Genomic DNA, 20,602 nt, shown 5'->3' with positions numbered 1-20,602 from the left:
CTACTTGTTTGTTGGTTCCACCCAAGGAACACATAGACTACTCATTGGGCGATACTCCTTGTCCATATGGAGCTATGCAGAGAGAAAGCTGTCAAATACCTGGACTGTGTGCACAAATTATCTTTATAATACCTTGATTATGAATGGAAGTTAAACTATTGTATTTCATTATTTACCTCCATGTTTTCCAGCCACAGTGACACAGGACTGTGAAACATTTGAATAAAGGCAAACAAATGTATTAACACTTCAGCAGAGGTAGTTGGGATTAATTAGTTAATGTTGACCTCAAACAGGTTCAAAGAAAAGGCTTTGAATAAATTCCATGGTATGAATATATTGAAATTAATCTCTTCCTTGGGGATTACTTTGCATTATGCCTCTAAGATAATCACCTTGTACACATGCAGCTGCCATAAACCCATATAAAATCTCCCTCTACTTAGTAAAATAACAGCTTCCAATTCTATTGGTGTCAAAAGCGAAACTTTCAGTGGCTTTGTCTTGGATTTTTATGAGCTTGCAAGCATCACAGAATCTTTCTCAGGGGCTCCTATGACTTTGTCCCCCAACAGTACCCAAGACATCTACAGATGTCATTAGCAACACAAATTATGCTCCAGTGCACTTCTAAATAGGAAATAAACATTTGGAAGTAGACATCCCCATGTCTACACAGACACAGGCGTGCGTGCACAAACAGTTTTCATGAATCATTTCCTCTTTAAAGAGTAACATTGGCAAATAAAAATCAGATAGGGATGACAGGAAGCTGAATTTACCCATTTTCCCCCTTTCGCTGCTCTTACTGGATCTCCCTGCAGACCTGCAGATCTCTTACTGGATCTCCCTGCAGACCTGCAGATCTCCCTCCTCCCAAAGTGAAATCTATGAACTCTGGAAGTTGTCAACTAAGTTCAGAATCCATAGAAATATATAACTGAAACCTGAAGGGTAATCTACATGAAGGGCTTCCATAGAATCCTGTCCTTTTGCCTGCTGGATGCAATAGGATCCCATCCAAATCCCCCTTGTACACTAAGTTACACATGCAAAGTGAATGTATGCATTGTGATACTGTTGCACTTCTGGACCTCCCTCTCTCCATACTGAGCACCCTAGGGTGCATGGGCTCTGGCAGGGTTCTAGCGAGTGTGTGATAGAGGCAGAGGAGATGGTGGTGGGCTCAGGAGAGAGGGCCACCAGTTTATGGTGTTTAGTGCCACCCGTGAGGGAGGAGTTGGGGGGGGAAGGTCTCAGCAGTGAGAGATGGAGGTGGGGTGCAGGACAGGTCAGAAGTGGAGGAAGAGGCTGTTCAGGCAAGAGGCAGGCTGGGCAAATCCCTACCATCACCTTACCTGCTGGTTCCTAGAACCAGGAGGGGCTTGAAGAGGGAAGCACAATGTTAACTTCAGTGCAGGAGAAGTTTTAGGTTGTGTGCACACACTCCATCGGATGATGGTACGTAGGTCTGGTGGGCACGGTACAGCTTTTGCTACAACAGCTCTGCTGAGCACAAACCTGGAAATGTTTGTGCCAACTATGTAGGTGTGTGTGTGTCTGTCTGTCTGTCTGTCTGTGTGTCATGCGCACCTTAGGATAGGGTTGCCCAGTGCTTTTTTTCTTTAAAAAAATGTTTAGTGGTACTCTCATTTTGACTCAAGAAAATCACCATTTTATAGTTCAAATCGGGGAAAATAAATACAGTAAATGGAGAAAGTACAAAGATTCAAAAAATGTTTAGGTTAGGGGTATGTGTACCCCTGTGTACCCCCAGAAAAAAGCACTGGGGTTGCCATATTTCAAATCCCAAAGTTCTTGAGCTTTTTTTAAATAAAACACCAAAAAACCATGATTTTTTTATTGGCCTGCCTAAGATCCAGGACAAAGCGCTGCCTTTCAGAAAGTAAAGGATTAGCTACCTGTCATTTGCTTTTCTTGGCTGGGTGTGCCCAGGACAATAGGCTACTCATGACCACAGGGTTTCTTAGTCTTTCCTTGGGAGAGTCAGTCCCCCAAGTTGAGCAAGTGATACCTCAATTCCTTTATCTCTACATGATAATTCCCTGTACTGGGAGCTTTTATATATGTGTTTATCATAAGGGAGGCAAGACATGATGTGGCAGCAGCAACATTTTGATTTTTTTTGCTTCTAATTATAAACTTCATTGTTCTGTCATCTCAAGCAGCAACAGAGCAATTACGGTAAATTTAAAAATATAAGTGGAAGAGGAACTGCTGCTTTTCACTAGGTAAGTTCCTTGATTTCTGCAAATTTTATGAATTTCCCTCCCCACCCCAAAACGGCTTAAGATGCTTCTCTGCTTTTGCCACTTGTGAATGGAGCTGTGAGAGGAAGCATTTTCAGTTCAACGACAGACCTTTTGCACTTTAGGAACTGTAATCCTGGGGACCAGCATGGCTGAGAACTGCTTGGAAATGCTCCACTTTTATGATTTATGTTCTAAATGAACCTGCGTCTCCGATTGTCTTAGCCTCACTCTCCCCATCCTTTCTCTCTGAAGATTAAATTGTTTTATGGTTCAAGAATTCCTCACTGTGGAAAATTAACTAAGCAGGTGTAAATTGAGCAAAAACTTTAAAAGACTGAAAGGTGTTCCCAGTAGCATCTGGCTTCTTGCTTGCTTCAGACTGGCTATGAGCCAGCCGCGAAATTAAGACAGCTGTAGCCAACATTTTGGATGACTTCCTTGTGGCATTTGGCAGAGGTGAGACAATATTTCTGAATTTATGTGACCTCCCCGTCAACTTTAATACTTGGCCATTTAGATATTCTAGTAGGAGCTGACAGGCAGATACCAGGCAGCCTCTTCTCCCCCACTGTCTATAGTCCCTTCTATCCTGGGAGCTGCTCTGTCTTGTTATTGTTTCTCTGTAGCCTTAGCCGTAACCCCTTTCTTGCAGCATGTTTTACGCTATTAAGAGATTTAATTATTTTCCACACTCAGCAAAACAACAAGAAAAAGACCCAGCAGTCACAGACCCTCTAAGTGTCCCTATTTTACACCCCTGATTTAGAGAAGCTGTCCTAGTTTCTGATTTGATCGTGAAATGTACCACTTTTCCTTAGGAGTTATCTGACCCGCAAGCTGTCTGAAGGCAATCCTGTATAGGGAAGTTTTTTAAAAAATGTTTAATGTTTTATTATGTTTTTATATATGTTGGAAGCTGCCCAGAGTGGTTGGGGCAACGCAGTAAGATGTGTGGGGTATAAATAGTAAAATTATCATGATGGAATGGGATGTCCCTGTTTTCATTGGAGAAATGTTGGGTGGTCTGCAGTCATCTTCGAAGAAATTGTGTTAACAATTTAAACTAGTGATGAAATACAGTAGCTCACAAATGGTCATTATGACAAATTTGTAGCCACAATTCAAATGCAAGGGATTGGTTCTTTTTGATGGCAGATCAAATCAAATTTGGGGAGAATGCCAAGATGGAATTCCCTACCTGTAGGTTGAGGTGGTATAGTCTGTGGTAATATCTCAGGATTCTGCTACATAAGGAGACCAGGCCTAAGCCTAACATATCTAAAACCAATACAGTCTGCTATTTAAATTTGTATCCTGCTGTTCCTCCCAAAGTATCCCAGGAAGGCAAACCACAAAGCAATTATATTATATTATATTATATTATATTATATTATATTATATTATATTATATTATATTATATTATATTATATTATATTATATTATATTATTATATTATTAATTTAATTTATCCCTTCCTGCACCATAAGGTCCAAGAGTTGGTTACAACAATTAAAACACAATATTAAAAACAAAACATCTTAAATAATAGAAATGGAGGGCAGTCCTAAAAATATACATCTCAAGCACCAAAAGCCAAGACAGAGAGGTGTGTCTTCAGCATTGACTGAAAGTGGCATCATGAAGGTGTCAGGTGCACCTCTGTGGGGAGGAAAATCTACAGCTTAGGGGTTACCAGGGAGGATGTTGTCTAGGTCACCCCACTGAGCTTCTGAGGGTAGTGAAACAACCAAGAGGAAACATCTAAAAAGCAGTCACATATCCTCACAGCTGGTATCTTTCAGCTAGGAAGGTTTTAAATTCCACAGGCAGAATGAAGGATATAGACTCATTTCACCAGGGAGGGCATTCCACAAATGAGTAAGGATCCATTCCACCAAGGAGGACTAACTTGACAGCACTGTGCCATGAAAAGGCATAAAATGCAAGAGTCACCTATCTTTCTTGGGGCATAACCAAAACAATGTTGACATTTCACATCTACAGATATGAAATGCTACCGTATTCAGGTGCTAAGGAGTTGAGGAACAGGGAGACCTCTGTCTTTTCCCTCACTTAATGGCTGCTTGCCAACACCAACTGTGCCAATGGGGACTTTCTCCAGGGAAAGAATGCAAAGCAGGGGTAGCCAGATAGTGTTGTTCTCTAACTCTAAGGGTCGGAAAGAAATTATAGTCAGTTTGCATTTAAAGGGGAAGCACCCTAATTCACACTTTTGAAAGCAATGCACAAATGAAAAACACATCTGTCTTTCAAAATTCGCACGTCTCTGAATTTTGAGGTTCAGTTCACTAGCCAAGTAGTGTATACGAAAATGCAAATGCTAGGCTGAAGTGTGCACAATCATGCATATACTCATGGATGCAGCATGCAAAGATGTGTTATATTAGACAGAGCTGCTTTGCAAAAAATGTGTATATTAAACAAACTTACATACAAGTTAATAGAGTTTGTTGAAATAAAAAAATTCTTGATGTCAGTAGGTAGCCGTGTTGGTCTGCCATAGTCAAAATAAAAAAATTCCTTCCAGTAGTACCTTAAAGACCAACTAAGTTAGTTCTTGGTATGAGCTTTCGTGTGCATGCACACTTCTTCAGATACACTGAAACAGAAGTTGCCAGATCCTTCTATATAGTGAGAAGGTGGGGAGGGGTATTACTCAGAAGGGTGGTGGGAATGGGAGATTGGCAGATAGCTGAGATGAGTCTGTTGACGACTCTTAACACATGGTCAACAGACCCTGGACACCTTTCACCAGAAATTTAATGATTTTCACCCCACAATCAACCTAACAATGAATCAATCCATGCAAGAAATACATTTTTTGGACACTACTATAAAAATACAGGATGGGCGCATAGACACCACCTTATACCGTAAACCAACTGACTGACAAACATATCTACATGCCTCTAGCTACCATCCCAAACATACCAAACAGTCCATTGTATATAGCCAGGCACTACGTTACAGCCGCATCTGTTCCAATTCTACAGACAGAGACTCTCACCTAAGAGATCTACAGCAAACCTTTTTAGAACTAAAATACCCAGCAGATGAAGTTAGACAACAGATCAACAGAGCCAGACTGATACCCAGAGAGAACTTGCTGCAAGACAGACCCAAAAAAGAAAACAACAGAACACCTCTAGTCATCACATACAGCTCCCAAGTTAAAACAGTACAACGCATCATCAGAGATCTACAACCTCTCCTGGACAATGACAGTTCTCTTTCTCAAGCTCTGGGAGGAAGACCTTTCATTGCCTACAGACAGCCACCTAATCTTAAACAACTCCTAACCCACAATAATACTGCAACCAGACTTAACACGGACACTGGCACCAGAGCCTGCAATAAACCCAGATGCCAACTTTGCTGCCACATACACCCGGACAACACCATTACTGGCCCCAACAACATCACACATACCATCTCGGGACTATTTAATTGCTCATCGTCTAACATTGTGTATGCCATCAAATGCCAACAGTGTCCTTCAGCTCTCTATATTGGACAAACAGGCCAAACCTTACGCCAAAGAATAAACGGACATAAATCTTACATCAAGAATCACAAAACAGAGAAACCAGTAGGAGAACACTTCAATCTCCCAGGACATTCTATACAAGATCTCAAAGTAGCTGTTTTACTACAAAGGAATTTCAGAAATAGACTGGAAAGAGAAGCTGCTGAATTGCAACTCATTACCAAACTCAAAACCATGGAGAGACCTGGTTTGAACAAAGACATTGGATTCTTATCTCATTATACATGACTAAGCCATTTTTCACCTTCTCACCCCTTGCCTTTTCCTGGAAGACCTATTGCAGTCGTTAAGAGTTGTCAACAGGCTCATCTCAGCTATCTGCCAATCTCCCATTCCCACCACCCTTCTGAGTAATACCCCTCCCCACCTTCTCACTATATAGAAGGATCTGGCTACTTCTGTTTTAGTGTATCTGAAGAAGTGTGCATGCACACGAAAGCTCATACCAAGAACTAACTTAGTTGGTCTTTAAGGTGCTACTGGAAGGAATTTTTTTATTTTGACTATGGCAGACCAACACGGCTACCTACCTGTAACTAGAGTTTGTTGAGTTAGTGAGCCTGACAGCCAAAATAAGAAATTATGATGAAAAGAAAACAAGAGGCGAGTGGGAGCATTTTGAAGAATGCTTTGAAAAGAGTGGTATTAAGGTTAACTGGCAAGTGGGATAAGCCTGTGAGCAGCAAAAGACAAGACAAAGGAATGGAAAAGGGAAATAATAAAGGGGTGGGGGAGGAAACATAAGGAGATGTAGCAAACTAAGAATATGAAATAGATGACAATGGAAGATAAGCCAGGAAGTCTATATAAGACATGAATGGATGTAATATGTAAAACAGAAAATGGATAAATAAATATTAGGATAAATTCTTAAGAATTTCCATGAAGACATTTTTTTAAAAAAATCCCCAAACTGATACAGAAATGTGGAGGACTGAATTAAGATTGGAAAATGAATAATGGAGAGAAACCAGAATTGACAGATTTTCCATCCCTATCCAGTTCCCATCAGCCTTGGTCAGCATAACCAATGGACAGAATGATGGAAGTCATTGCCTAGCAACAACTGGAGGTCACCAGGTGTGCTACCCCAGGTACATAGGAGTGCAGCCTTAAGCAGCTAGCAGCAGGTAGCTATGTCTAACCACAGAGCTGAATCAGCACTGACGGCAATATGAGATACAAATTGCCAAAGATAATTCCAATTATATTTCCAAATTAAGAACACAAGAATTAAATAACTGAACTAGCACAGAGCAACGGAAGGCACCATTTTACAGGACTGTAGAACAAAGGGAATAATTACAAATGTATTTTTTTAAAAAAAATATCTCCATCCATTTGAAAGCGTCATATACATCAATCTTAAAACGAAAATATTGATGTTATAATTAAAAGCTGCCAATTCATTATTCCTATGACTTGTCTGCTTTCACATACTGTCCTGTTTATTGGGTTTTTGCAAGAATTAGTAGTGGTTGGTTTTAAATGGCTAGCGGTACATTTTTTAAAAAAATATTTAAGATTATTTCATATAGATGTATGAGAGCTTCTTCTAAACAATTATAAAATGTTCCTGCTCCTGACAGGTGCTCATTTCTTTTCAGCTGCTGGAATTTTGAAATGCCAACATATTTTTTAAAGCTGTTTTCCTTTAGAAAGAGTGGAATGGAAATAGCAACCGCTATATCAGCAAAGCTCCATATTACAGCAGAGAAAATGCAGGATTTTAATAGAGCTTCTGTTCAGCGGTACATTTATAGCACAGAGCAATGAGATTTCCATACATAATTCCGCTTGTGGTCCTTGGAAGTGTGCAATTAAAGTGGCTTTGAAAACTTCCCATGTATTCTATCAGATCAGAGGCACATCTGTTCACACACATTTGGTTAGGAGTACCCACTTATCTTTTGAGTGGTCGCCAGGCAGATGCAGAGGCAATGTCTGTTTGACGTCGGAGTCTTTGCCACTGGCACTAAAACACAGGCTTCCTATTGCTTTTAATCCTACACAGGACTGATTATTGATCTTTGCCACCCTTCTGTTCCCAAGGGCTCCCAGGACAGATAAAGCGTGACTTCTGATAGCGAAGATACGATTGATTCTGAAATTTATACATTTAATTATCGTGTTACCCAGGAATCTTGATAAGGAAGGTGATTACCTTACATACACTGAAGCTGGCATTCAGGGGTGGGGGAGAAACGGCAGAAATATATATTTCCCTGCTTATCGCTGAACTCAGAGAAAAACCTGGAGTATCTCTCTGTCCTCCTGTCAAAAGATGGGGAAACTGAGGCAGTTAGCAAATTGAAAGCTTGAAATAGCAATTGATTCTGCACCCTATCCCATAATTTTTACACATTGATTTCTCACTCCTGCAGGGGGCTCTGTGGCGCAGCCAGACTAAGCAGGAGGTCCTATGTGTTGAGGCTGGGTTTGGTAGCTCTCTGCTACACCTAAAACCAACCGTCTTGTTTCTCTCATCTCCATCAAGCATCGGGGAGAGGAGTTGCAAAGCTCCGTTTTGCAAGCGAATGCAGCAAAGTGGAGAAACCCCCCTTGCTGCTCTCTCTTGCAAACTGCAACTTCACGTCTCCCATCTCCATCCAGGAGCATAGACTTCTAAAGAGCTTCATGATTTTCACATGGGTTGCCAACAAATCCAGGGCCTTCTTTTTTTCTCCTGGGACAAAAAAATTGTCCTAGGACAATCTGCATTTTCCTGCCCACGACATCACATCTGCTTCCTCTTCCAACCACACATTGCACATGGGTGATCTGTAAAGAAAATCCATGTGTCAGGGTGCCCGCATACCTCAGTTGCCCAGAGCCCCTACATGCAGGCAGGAGCTCATGTGATGGAGCAGGGGTCAGCAACCTAAGGCCCATGGGCTGCAAGCTGCCCACGGAGGTCGTTTGACCGGCCCCTGAACGAAGTTGCCCCCTCGCGCGCTGCGCTAAACCGGCGCAGCGCGGTGCAGGGACTTGATTCCGCAGCACCGGAAATTGCGTCTGTGCATGTGCGATCTGGCCCACAGAGGGATCTCCGCGGGACCAATCTGGCCCAGGCAAGATAAACCTTGCTGACCCCTGTGATGGAGTCTCCTTATAAAAAAGTATGGTTGAAAGAGGAAGTAAACAAGGTGTCAGGGATGGGGTGAAAAGAGTGGATATGCATAGGGCTAAATGGTTTTTGAGACTGAGGCAAAGAATCCCCTCTGAAGGTGCATTGGTGCTCATAGTGTGTGTTTGTGTGTGTGTAAATGCAATTGTGGTTTTTTTTGGGGGGGGGATACAGTTTTTTAAAATAAAATACAAATAGCATTTTTAAACTTTCCAGGATAACTCATGGTTTATTCATGATTTTGCTGGTTTAAAATCTGTGTTCCTTGTTTATGATGCCATCTGCAGGTGAAAAAATAGATTTCCACTACTTTTATTATCAAGTCAAACCTAATTGTGTATTTGTATAGAGTCTATATGCATAAAGCATTAGGTTCCCCATTAGGATATGACCTTAGATTTCCTACTTTTTGTACAAAACCATAAAGGGTTTGTTTGGACAAATAAAACAGTGACCAAAAATTGAAAGAAAGAAAAAAATAACACTGTGATTCTAAAGTCTAAAGCTGTTATTTTTTAAAATTGCATCCTCACAAGATGAAATAGAAAAAAAAGTGTTAATTTAAACAAAGGTTCTCATGGGAGACCAGTTAACATAACCAAAGTATTTAATTGTAGTTTTTTTAATGAGATGCATTCCCTTTTTAATTGGCAATTACTTTATTTTTCTGGGTCGTGGGGCAGGTTAGGGTGGGAGATTTTTAGTGATGGGCAATGTTCAGGGTCTGCTTTGTAGTAATGCATACATTTAAAAACGTTTTGCATGGAAAAATAAGTATAAGATTTTCAAAGCTATGCAAGAAGATTAAGCTTTTGCTGATCGTGCCGTCTTCTCTCCTCTTTGGCTTGGGAAATTTATTTTTTTTTATTTTTTTTAATGATATTTTAATTGTAAGTTTTAAACAGAAGAAAATCACCAAACATATACGATACCTTCACCAAAAAGTAACAAACAAGAAAAAACATAAGTAGACAGAAACATAGACATAAAATAAAGAAAATCAGAACCGTTCATACCACATTTTTTCATAACTATCTGGACTTCCTCACATCTCCCTTTCCTGCGTTCTCAGTAATAAAGTTATAAACAGCAATTTATTACCTTGTTTCAGTTCTTATTTTGTACTTCTCAAATATTATGTCTTGAACTTTACATATTTTTTATCAAATACTTAACTGCTTAATTTAAACATAATATTGCTTCAAATTTCATCCTTTTCTTAAACATCACTTACTCTCATATATCTTTCAACTAAATTGCTGATGCCATGTTATTTTCTATCGTGCAATTTCTTAGCATTCATACAGCTGATACTGTTTTTGTAAATAGTCCTTAAACTTTTTCCAGTCCTCTTCCACTGTCTCTTCTCCCGAGTCTCGGATTCTGCCAGTCATTTCGGCCAGCTCCATGTAGTCTATCAGTTGCGTCTGCCATTCTTCCAGGGTGGGCAAATCTTGTGTCTTCCAATATTTTGCAATGAGTATTCTTGCTGCTGTTGTTGCGTACATGAAAAAGGTTCTGTCCTTCTTTAACACCTTCTGGCCCACCATGCCCAAAAGGAAGGCCTCTGGTTTCTTAGGGAAGGTATACTTAAATACCTTTTTTAACTCATTATAGATCATTTCCCAGAAGGCCTTCACTCTTGGACAAGTCCACCAGAGATGAAAGAATGTTCCTTCAGTCTCCTTACATTTCCAACATTTATTATCATGCAAATGGTATATTTTTGCAAGCTTGACTGGGGTCATGTACCACCTATATATCATTTTCATAATATTTTCTTTCAAGGCATTACATGCTGTGAACTTCACACCGGTGGTCCATAACCGTTCCCAGTCGGCAAACATAATGTTGTACCCAATGTCCTGCGCCCATTTTATCATGGCTGATTTAACTGTTTCATCTTGAATATTCCATTTTAACAGCAAGTTGTACATTTTTGAAAGTACCTTAGTCTTTGGTTCTAACAATTCTGTTTCTAATTTCGATTTTTCCACCTGGAATCCTATCTTTTTATCCAAATTAAAAACCTCCTTAATCTGAGCATAATGTAACCAATCTCGCACCTTGTCCTTTAATTTCTCCATACTCTGCAGCCTCCACGTATCTCCAACCTTTTCTATTATTTCCCAATATTTCGGCCATACGGCCTCCATATTGAGTCTTTTCCGAGCCTTAGCTTCCATTGGTGACAACCACCTTGGGGTCTTGTTTTCTAATAAGTCTTTGTATTTTGTCCAGACATTAAATATTGCTTTCCTGACAATATGGTTCTTGAAAGCTTTATGAACCTTTACCTTGTCGTACCACAAATAAGCATGCCATCCAAAAGCATTATTAAACCCTTCCAGATCCAGGACATCAGTGTTCTCAATAAGTAACCAATCTTTCATCCAGCAGAAAGCTGCAGCTTCATAGTATAACCTTAAGTCCGGCAGGGCAAACCCCCCTCTTTCCTTTGCATCAGTTAGTATTTTAAATTTTATTCTGGGCTTTTTGCCCTGCCAGACAAACTTAGAAATATCTCTCTGCCACTTTCCAAAAGATTCCACTCTGTCCACAATCTGTAGGGTCTGAAACAAAAACAACATTTTTGGCAACACATTCATCTTTATAGCAGCAATTCGGCCCAACAAGGAAAGCTTCAATCTTGACCAAGTTTCTAAATCCTTTTTAATTTCTGACCAGCACTTTTCATAATTGTCTTTAAATAAATTCAAGTTTTTGGCAGTCAAATTAACCCCTAGGTATTTCAACTTTTTAACCACATTTAAATCTGTCACTTTCTGAAACCTTTCTGATTCCAAAGGTGTCAATTTTTTTCCCCAAAACCTTGGTTTTTTGCTTATTTAATTTAAATCCCGCCACCCGACCAAACTCATGAATCAATTCTAAAACTCTTTTCGTACTAGATTCTGGCTCCTGTAATGTTAAAACCAAGTCATCTGCAAAAGCTTTAAGTTTGTACTGTTTGACTCCGACCTGGCTTGGGAAATTTAAGCCCTCCAAGTGTCCATTAGAAAAGCAGCTAATGTAGAATGATAACATATTTAAGGCATTGGTTGAGTGAAATTCCAAAAAGTTTGGATTGGTTATTACTATTACCATTATTATTTATTAAATGCATATACCACCCTTCATCTGAAGACCGCCGGGCAGTTTACAACATAAAAACACAAATTAAACCACAAAATATATTTTTATTAAAAAGAATGGCAAACTGCCACATTCAGAACCTTACTTGGATGTGTCTGGAGTCTTGGAAGCTTGACTACCTTACATTCTCCTACAAATGGACCTTGAGCTTGTTTGAAGGTTCTAGCAGAGGAGCACAGCTATCGTATATCCTTGACCGAAGCAGAATGGTACACTCTTTCTATCTGGGATAGTCGTCCTCTTCCACCGAGCTCGCAACTTCAGGAGGGATGCACATGGAGCAGTGAGGGAGGAAGAGGACACCTGCCTATCCAGCCACATCAGCCAAATCAACCCCGGCGATCAATGGGGTGACAGATGTCGCAGCCAGATCACCCTCATATTTTTAAAATAAAATAAATCATAAAATAAAATAAAATAATAAAATAATAAGCCATAGATTGTTTAATGAGCCAAAGGCCTGGTTGAAAGGCCTGGTGGGATTAAAAACACAATTCCTCATAATACTTCACAAAGAGTTTACTGTTTAATTGATCCATGTTTTGAAACCTTTTAATTTCTTTTCCATATGATGTGTACAGGTGTACAGGTAAGACACAGCTATCCAGTGCAGGCAAGTAATGCAATGGGTGTACAGAGCTAAATGATGCAACAAGGATAATCCAACATCTATAAGAAGAAAATAACAATAGTAAGAAACATTTCCCCCTCCACTAGAATTTTCCTGGAGTCTTCCTGTATTCTTGGATTCTTCCAAATCTTTTCTCCTCTTGACTTTGTCCTTTGGTCTTCAGTAGATATTTGGACCTGACATCTGGCTTTCTTCTCAACCCTACCTTCTGGTTTGTCCTTTGTTGCATACTTACTAACATAAGAGACTGCCTTTCATTGATTCAGACCACTGGTTCATCTATCTTAGTGCTGCCTGCATTGGCTGGCACTGGAGTCTCAGATTTTTCCCATCCCTATCTGGAGGTGCCAGAGATTGGACCTTGGAGATTCAGCAAGGAAAGCATGTGCTCAGCCACCAAGACTTATTCTTGCTCCTGACTACTGGCTTATCTCCCAGCTTCTGGCTCACCTCACACACTGGACAACCACACTCTGCGACAGCTTAACTGAAAGTCAGAGTGGGCTAACAAAATTCATGGTTTGCCTGGGTTGAGCGAGGCATGTAAATGGACTCAGAAAAAGGATAGCAGCAATTTGTTTTTCTTTAGTGAGCTGCTTCTTTTTTGTATTCATCTCTGGGTTCAATTTGCAAAAAGACTGATAGCAAAAAAAAAGTAATTTCCAACTCTTTGAAGTGCAATAGTTTGTTGACACAGTTAATTTGCAGCTCAGTGAAGCTATATTGGCTTTGTCTAATAACTGCAAAGAGGATAGAGAAGTATCTCAAATTTCCATTGAGAAGAGTTCTGCTCCAAAGACTTTGCTTTGGTTTAGAAGACTTAGCTGTTATAATTTAGCCTTTAATTTATTCCATATTTAAAGTTTATTTCTTAACCAAACTTCCTTTAAAATGTGTGTGTGTTTACTGTGGGGAAAGGACATCAAAACTTCACATGACAAAAAAACCTATAGTATAAGTAGGGTGTGTTAATTTTATCTATATCAATAGTGTACTTTTCTGGTAGTCATCCAGAACACAAAGAATTGAATTACTGTGCATTTCAACTCATTTCAAACCTAGAAAAACACATTTTTGATGTCCTTACCCCACAATAAACATACACATACGCACACATCCATCAATACATGAAGTTGCATTGGAACACATAGAAAACCTGTATTTGTGGATGTGTGGATTCTAATTAAACTTGGCACTGAGAAAAGATAGAACTTGGGCTGACTATTCTGGCAGACATTTTTAAAAATTCTTATCATAGAATTGTAGAGTTGGAAGGGACCCTAAGGATCATCTAGTCCAGCCTCCTATAATGCAGGAATATGCAGCCATCCTATATGGGGATTGAACCTACCATCTTGGTTTTATCAGCAACTGAGCTTATCCCAATACCTAACAAATATTCAATATTTTTAACTGTTTATACCTGAGGCCCCTTCCATATGCACAAAGCAAGCCTTAATTTGGGGGTGGGAGTGCATGCAGTTCTGTGCTGCTAAGGAAGCCCTGTGGGCAGCATTCAGATTCCCAGTGGAAAGAGCTGGCCGGTATGGCCATTTTAAATTCTCAAGTCTCTATGCACAGCAGGCTTTGCCTTGCAGTGGGCAGCGGTTTGACACTTTAGCCATTAGGAATTGCTTTCCTGCGAGGAACTATGAGCAGGCGTACAGGCTTGAGATACCTTTGCATGCTGTGATGAAGTTCTACATACTAAGCAGTGCAAAGTCTTCCACTCCTAGTCTGTGTGTGTAACAGTTCACAGAACAGCACGAAGGCGTGAACTTGTTCTGCTCATTCTTTCTTCAACCTGACCTAGCCTGTAAATGAGATAAAGTCCTTTTTGCCTGACATCTGTTTCCAAAACAATGTTTCAAAGACCCGTCAAAAGCACATGCTGTGTCATACTAATCTGAAAGATGCTGTGCTTGGTCAAGAAGTAGGGCAAGGATAAGTGACTCAAAATTTGTGCTGGGGAGATACCCTGTCACAATGACACAAGCTGGGGAAAGAATGACACAGCAGTGAATGACCAAATGTTGCAATGTTCTGATTGCTTTCTCTTCATTTTTCTGCAGGACTAGGTCATCTGTTCCCTGCAATGGTCTCTGCACTTCAGGTGTTCATTCCTGAAGGCCTTTCAGGGTCAGTGTACTGAGGACAGTGTACTGAGAGGGGCAAGTGGAATTTCATTTCTTTTGATGTGGAAATTCATACCCTGACTTTCAAACACTATAACTTGTGGATATCTAGTGAAGCTGAATGTTGGAAGATTCAGGACACATAGAAGGGGGGGGGGGAGGAACTTATTCACACAGCTCATCACAGCTCCCACAAAAGGCCGTGATAGCCACCAACTTTGATGACTTTCAAAGATATTAGACTAATTCACAGAGAAGGCTACTACTACTACTACTACTACTACTACTACTACTACTACTCCTCTGTCTCCATGTAATGCTTTTGAATACCGGTTGCTGCAAACTACATGTGAGGAGAGTTCAGATCCTGCAGGAATCTGGTTGGTCACTGTGAAAACAGGATACTGAACTAGATGGGCCAATGGCCTGATCCACCAGGCTCACCTTATGTTCTTAAATCTGTTCTCAGGACAGAGGCATATGTCAGGCAACCATTAAAGTATGAAGTGTAGTCTCAGGTGTGGTGACATATCGTAAGCAGGTGCATTGATGTTGATCGCCCAACCATTGGCTCTAGCTCTAGTGCTGGTCCACCCGTCCACAGCCCAAGTTGGGTGGGATACTTCGGTGACCAAATATGGTACTGATCCCTAGCACATTATGGGGAATAAATTCCCAGTGCACCACATCACATAATTTGAAAAGCACTGCCATAGACCAAGCACTCTCCTCCTTCATAACCGCCATGTGTCGCCTTGTGTTTAGAGACATGCCTCTCTTGTTAAACTTTTGTGTTTTTTGATGAAAGCATCTTCAAATCTATCTACAATGTAAAATTTGAACTGAACTTGAAAGTCTAGTTTGATATCTGCTTCTGGATGGCCAGTAGACTTGCAAAAAGAAATCACATCTTTCTCTGTGGAGAGGAATCCAGATCTTGAAAGTCAAAGGCAGCATAAATTGCTTGATGAAACAAAATTGTGGCTGTGAAACTGGCAGGAATGTAGTGCGCTCACATATGTCTATCTATCCATAATCTCACTTTGCTTATTTGGTTTCTTTCTGCAGCGTACAATTCATTTTTATGTCTATCTGTGAAGTGCAAAAGAACTCAAAATGTCATAAAATATATCAGGCTCACAAGGAATGCTGCCAACCACTTCTGTAAACCACAGGCAGATCTCATCAGAGCCATTTTTATTGCACTTTTATTGGTCAACAACTGGAAGAAAAAATAATTGAGAGATAAATTAGATTTCTTTTTGTCTTTTATCTTCTCATATCATGAAGGCTCATTATTCAAGATTCTCTACAGAGTGTGTGCAAGAGTGATATGTATATAATACATTTCATTATAGCTCAGAATAGTAACTCACTGATTTACCTCTTAACACTTTTAAAATAAATTCCTTTTGTTTTTCAGAATTTGACTTTCTTGCCAAGCCATTCTTACTGAGGCTGGCATCAGTCTGTCTCAGAAGACAATTGAAGGGTATGACTTCAGGGATGAAGGCAAACCATTTGAGAGATACAGCGCCTGCTGTGGCTGTAGAAACCAACATGGAAGAGACATGTCTTGTTGCAGCTGGGGCAGATGACAGCATCTGATTGTGTGGATGCAGGTGTATTATAGCATTTCTTCTTTATGAGCTCCTTCCAGCAGTCATTCCTCCTCTGGTCAATGCTATGGATACATGATCTGACTGCCTGTCTCCAGGCACTGTGGTTGTCTGCAAGGGATTCCCACATGGCGGGGTTGATGTTGCCAACCTTCATGTCACATTTGAAGACATCTTTGTAACACAGAGCTCCCCGTAGAGCACATTTTGGACATCCTGTCATCTTCCATTCTGTGGACTTGGCCAAGCCTGCATAGACATTGCTGAGACAGGACAGTGAACATGCTGAGAACTTGAGTTTGGGAGAGCACATCTTTGTTTGAGGCTCTGTCCTGCCACGTGATGCCCAAAATTGTCCTGATGCATTGCATGTGGAAGGCATTGAGGCATTGCTCATGGTGACTGAAGCTTGCCCATGACTCATTTCCGTAAAGCAGCATGCTCAACACATAAGGCTGATAGACCTTCATTGGTTGTTAGCACCACATTCTCCCATGTCCTGCTGGAGTCTTAAGCCATTGCCAACACACTTGACTAGTTCAGCGTCGATGGAGAGGTTGCTATTCAGCTACTTGGAAATCTAGTGTACAACCTTTTAAATAATGAAATTAAGATGTTCAAATTATTTTCCTGTAGGCTCCTGTGCCTTTAACAGGTGGGCAGAAATTCAACAGGTGTGACTTTACATGTCACTCTTTCCCCTGTCACTGCAGTTTGTTGTTAGAATTTTAGCTTGTTAGGCTAAAGGTAGAGAACCAGTATCAGGGGGGGGGGGAATTGTGAATTCAAATAAATTTTATTATCTGGGCTGGAGGGGAATAGAATTTAATGTTTCTAAAATCAAAGGTTCGATATAAGGAGAGTGTTTGATGTTTATGTCAGCATATGCTTCACTTAATGAAGACAATGGGGATTAAAAGTGTTTGGCTAGACTGAGATTCTAAGAAACGTGAAGAACATAAACCCTTCAGCAACATTATCTAACAAACCTTTTTTTCCAAGTTATCTAAACAATTAAGAGCATTTCCCACCCTCAAAGTGAAAATAGGTGGTGAACATGTCTCTTACAGTGCCATTTTATGCATAGCTGCTTGGAAGTAAATCCTACTGAGCTCAATGAGATTTACTCTGAAGTAAGTGTGTATAGGATTGCAGCCTTAAAGACAATCATTTGGGAATGATTATTTAAAGCTGAACAAATCTCTGACAGGTGGACACTCTACTAAGTAATATCAAACAGTTCTCCTTTCTAATATGAAATATTCATTTTATAAATTTATTTATTCTCTATATAAAGTTTGCTAACCACTCCAAAGACATGAAATGCATGGAGCTGTACACTTGGGACCAGAATGTGCAGTGCCCCGTGTACAAAGGGTGTGCTGTTGTCAGTCATTTTGGGAAGAAAGGGAAAATGTTGATGTTTAGTGGATGTGAAGAGGAGACCGTTGATTGCCGGATTAAGAACCAGATTAAGGGCTGGCTTTGGAGATCTCTTCCATTCAGGTACTGTTTTTGTCATGGGTATAAGGAGCATTACTGAAAGCATACATTTCTTAGTAAGATATCTTCATGGTATTTCTAGCAAATGCAAGGCTCACTGGTCTTAACTAACTTATAAAACATTCACCAGTAATTTATTAGAGTCACACAGTAGGGACTTAATTCATGAAATAGAAGTGTTTTGCTTGATTGAATGGTCTGTCTGAGGGTTGTATAACACAACAAAAATAGCTTTTGATAACAACATGAGGCTGGTCATTTTTTAAAAAAAAAGATAGCAGTGTTCTTGGAAATCCATTGCATATCTAGTTTCTGGAGAACTGGTCATAATGCAAGGATGTATACATGGGCATGTCTTAGCTTCTTCAGAGAGATGTAAGATTTTTTAAAGGCTTGGAATTGTGTGTGTGAAGGATGTACTCCAATGCGGGGAGGGGATGTCTAATATTTGCCAGATTCATTATTCCCACTCCAAGACATTTTAGACAAATCTGAAGGACCATGCACCCATTTTTATTTTTATTTTAAGAGTCCAATTCATTGTCACTGAACTCGGTTACTGCCAAATATGAAGTGTTGTGACTAATCCACGAAGAACAGCAATGTTCTGGAATTGGAACAGGAAGTTTTCAACTCCCAAAATCCTAGCGTTGTGGGTCTTTTCTGTTATTCTCTGTGGATGAATTATAAATGTTCATAGTCCTGTCCTTCCTTTCTTACATGCAAGATGGTGCGCAGACAAAGGGATCCAGGGAGTCCTGTACGAATGCAGGTCACTTCTGTTTGCAGAAGACCCATTCTCCAAGTTCAACAAATTCTCTTCTGTTGCAGACTATCCCACACTGTTCTAGCAGCCACCTGACACGCAGGAATGGCTTTCTTTGGGGACAGCACATAGGCAGTAAAATGGGAGAGGATGCAGGGAATTCTCATTTCAAAAACTGAGTTCCACTCAAGCTTCTTTAAATTTAGTTCAGTAAATGTAGAATATCCACATATACCTGTGTAGATACATGCAGGCATCCTTAGCTTCATCAAAGTGCTGATAGATACAGAGTCTGACAAAACATAATAATTTTGAATTAGCAATTATGTGAGTGAATCTAATATCTGATTTCCAGGGGAGCTATGAAAATGAATGATTTAATGCACTTTGTGATCGTTTGTTGAAAAACATGTTGAGAAGCATGCACTTTTGTGAAAACTCTGTAGTAATTAGGATTATGTGACATTATGCAGTCGGTTTGCTTCTTTTCTGAAAGCAGGAATAGTCTTAAAGCTGATCGCGTCCAGTAGCTTGCCACTTTTTACAACCATGTCACAGCAGGGAGTTCTAGATCTCATTAGGAAGATAAATGGAAGGTAATGTATCTCCCAGTTTGGTTTCCTGCTGAGAATAAACTTTATTCAGTAACAGCCACAGTGATAAATTTTGAAGAATTATATCCAGAGATCTTGGAACAAGCTTGGTTTTCTTCCTTGTCAATTTGTGTTCCTTCCCTCTCACCGTCTCTATTTCTTGGTTTACTACCTCATAACCTAATGAATTTAGAAAATATATTTTATTATACAAATTGGGAGGAAGGTCCTCAAAATTCATCCAATTCCTGGAGATAGTGCACTTTTCACTCTGCTTGTATTCTTTTTTAATAATGACCGCTCCCCGCTTAAAACGAGGAGTGCCCTTTGCATGGACGCGCGCAGCCCTAGATCTGGAGTGGCCCCATCAGCATAGGCTTGGCTTTGCCTTCCCTCAGGTGGGATACCTGGAGGTCTCCGCCTACCTCAGTCAGTTGTCCAATCCCACCTGGGGGAAGCGTTGCCAAGGAGACCAGGCCAGGTAGGGGAGGGATTACCTGCCCACACAATAGAGGGAGGATCTTGCCTGGGAATCCTCACTTGGCTCCAGAGCTTCTCCCACCCTACCCACCCTCAGTTAATGTCTTCTTTTGCTGGTTAACTTTTCTTCACAGGTTTTGCAGGTTAACTTTTCTTCACAGGTATGCGGGCGCTGCTACGTTAAGGTCACTGTTAAAGGGCCGGAAAGGAATTTCCCTGCATTGGCAGGTTTCGCCTTTCCCGTAGCAAAAACGTCACAACTTTGGCAGTATCAGGCCTTGGGCAGAATCCTTTAGTCCATCTTCCTCTTTGTGGCGGCGATACCAGGGTTCCCCGTTAAAGGGGTTTCTGAAGGGAGGCTTTGACCGTACGCCGAAAGGTCGTCATTGCTCTGCCCTGCGGCGGCGTCGTAATGGGGGCGGCTATCTCTGCTTGAACATATGTTCTCCAGAGCCGGCCCATCCCCCCCCCCCACACTGGATCACCCTGATGCTCCCTAGGTCCCCGGCTGGGGACTGGGGAGGGAGAACGCCCAATGCCTGAGCCAAGGTCTACCCACATTTGAAATTTAATAAAGTTGTGGCCAATTTAATCCCATAGCACGTTGTCTTGAGTCGTTATTCCACATGACGGGGGGGGGGGACCGCTCGGGATCTGGGGACTCCGCCTGTCCACACAATAATTTTATTGAGTTTTACATTTTTATCCTAGTAACAACATATCAAATAACAAAAAAATACAATTCCCAAA

General features: G+C 40.6%; 1 long non-coding RNA gene across 1 annotated transcript; it reads left to right on the top strand.

The window, feature by feature from the left end:
- Positions 1 to 14,223: 14,223 nt before the first annotated feature.
- On the top strand, positions 14,224 to 16,912 carry LOC308589185. The gene is made up of 2 exons (XR_014009137.1): positions 14,224 to 14,931; positions 16,315 to 16,912. It is a non-coding gene; the product is annotated as an uncharacterized lncRNA (long non-coding RNA).
- Positions 16,913 to 20,602: the final 3,690 nt, after the last annotated feature.

This window comes from Podarcis bocagei, assembly GCF_964188305.1.
Source record: "Podarcis bocagei genome assembly, chromosome: 6".
NCBI classification, from domain to species: domain Eukaryota; kingdom Metazoa; phylum Chordata; class Lepidosauria; order Squamata; family Lacertidae; genus Podarcis; species Podarcis bocagei.
The sequence above is the reverse complement of the archived record's forward strand: the minus strand, read 5'-3'. Positions and strand labels throughout refer to the sequence as shown.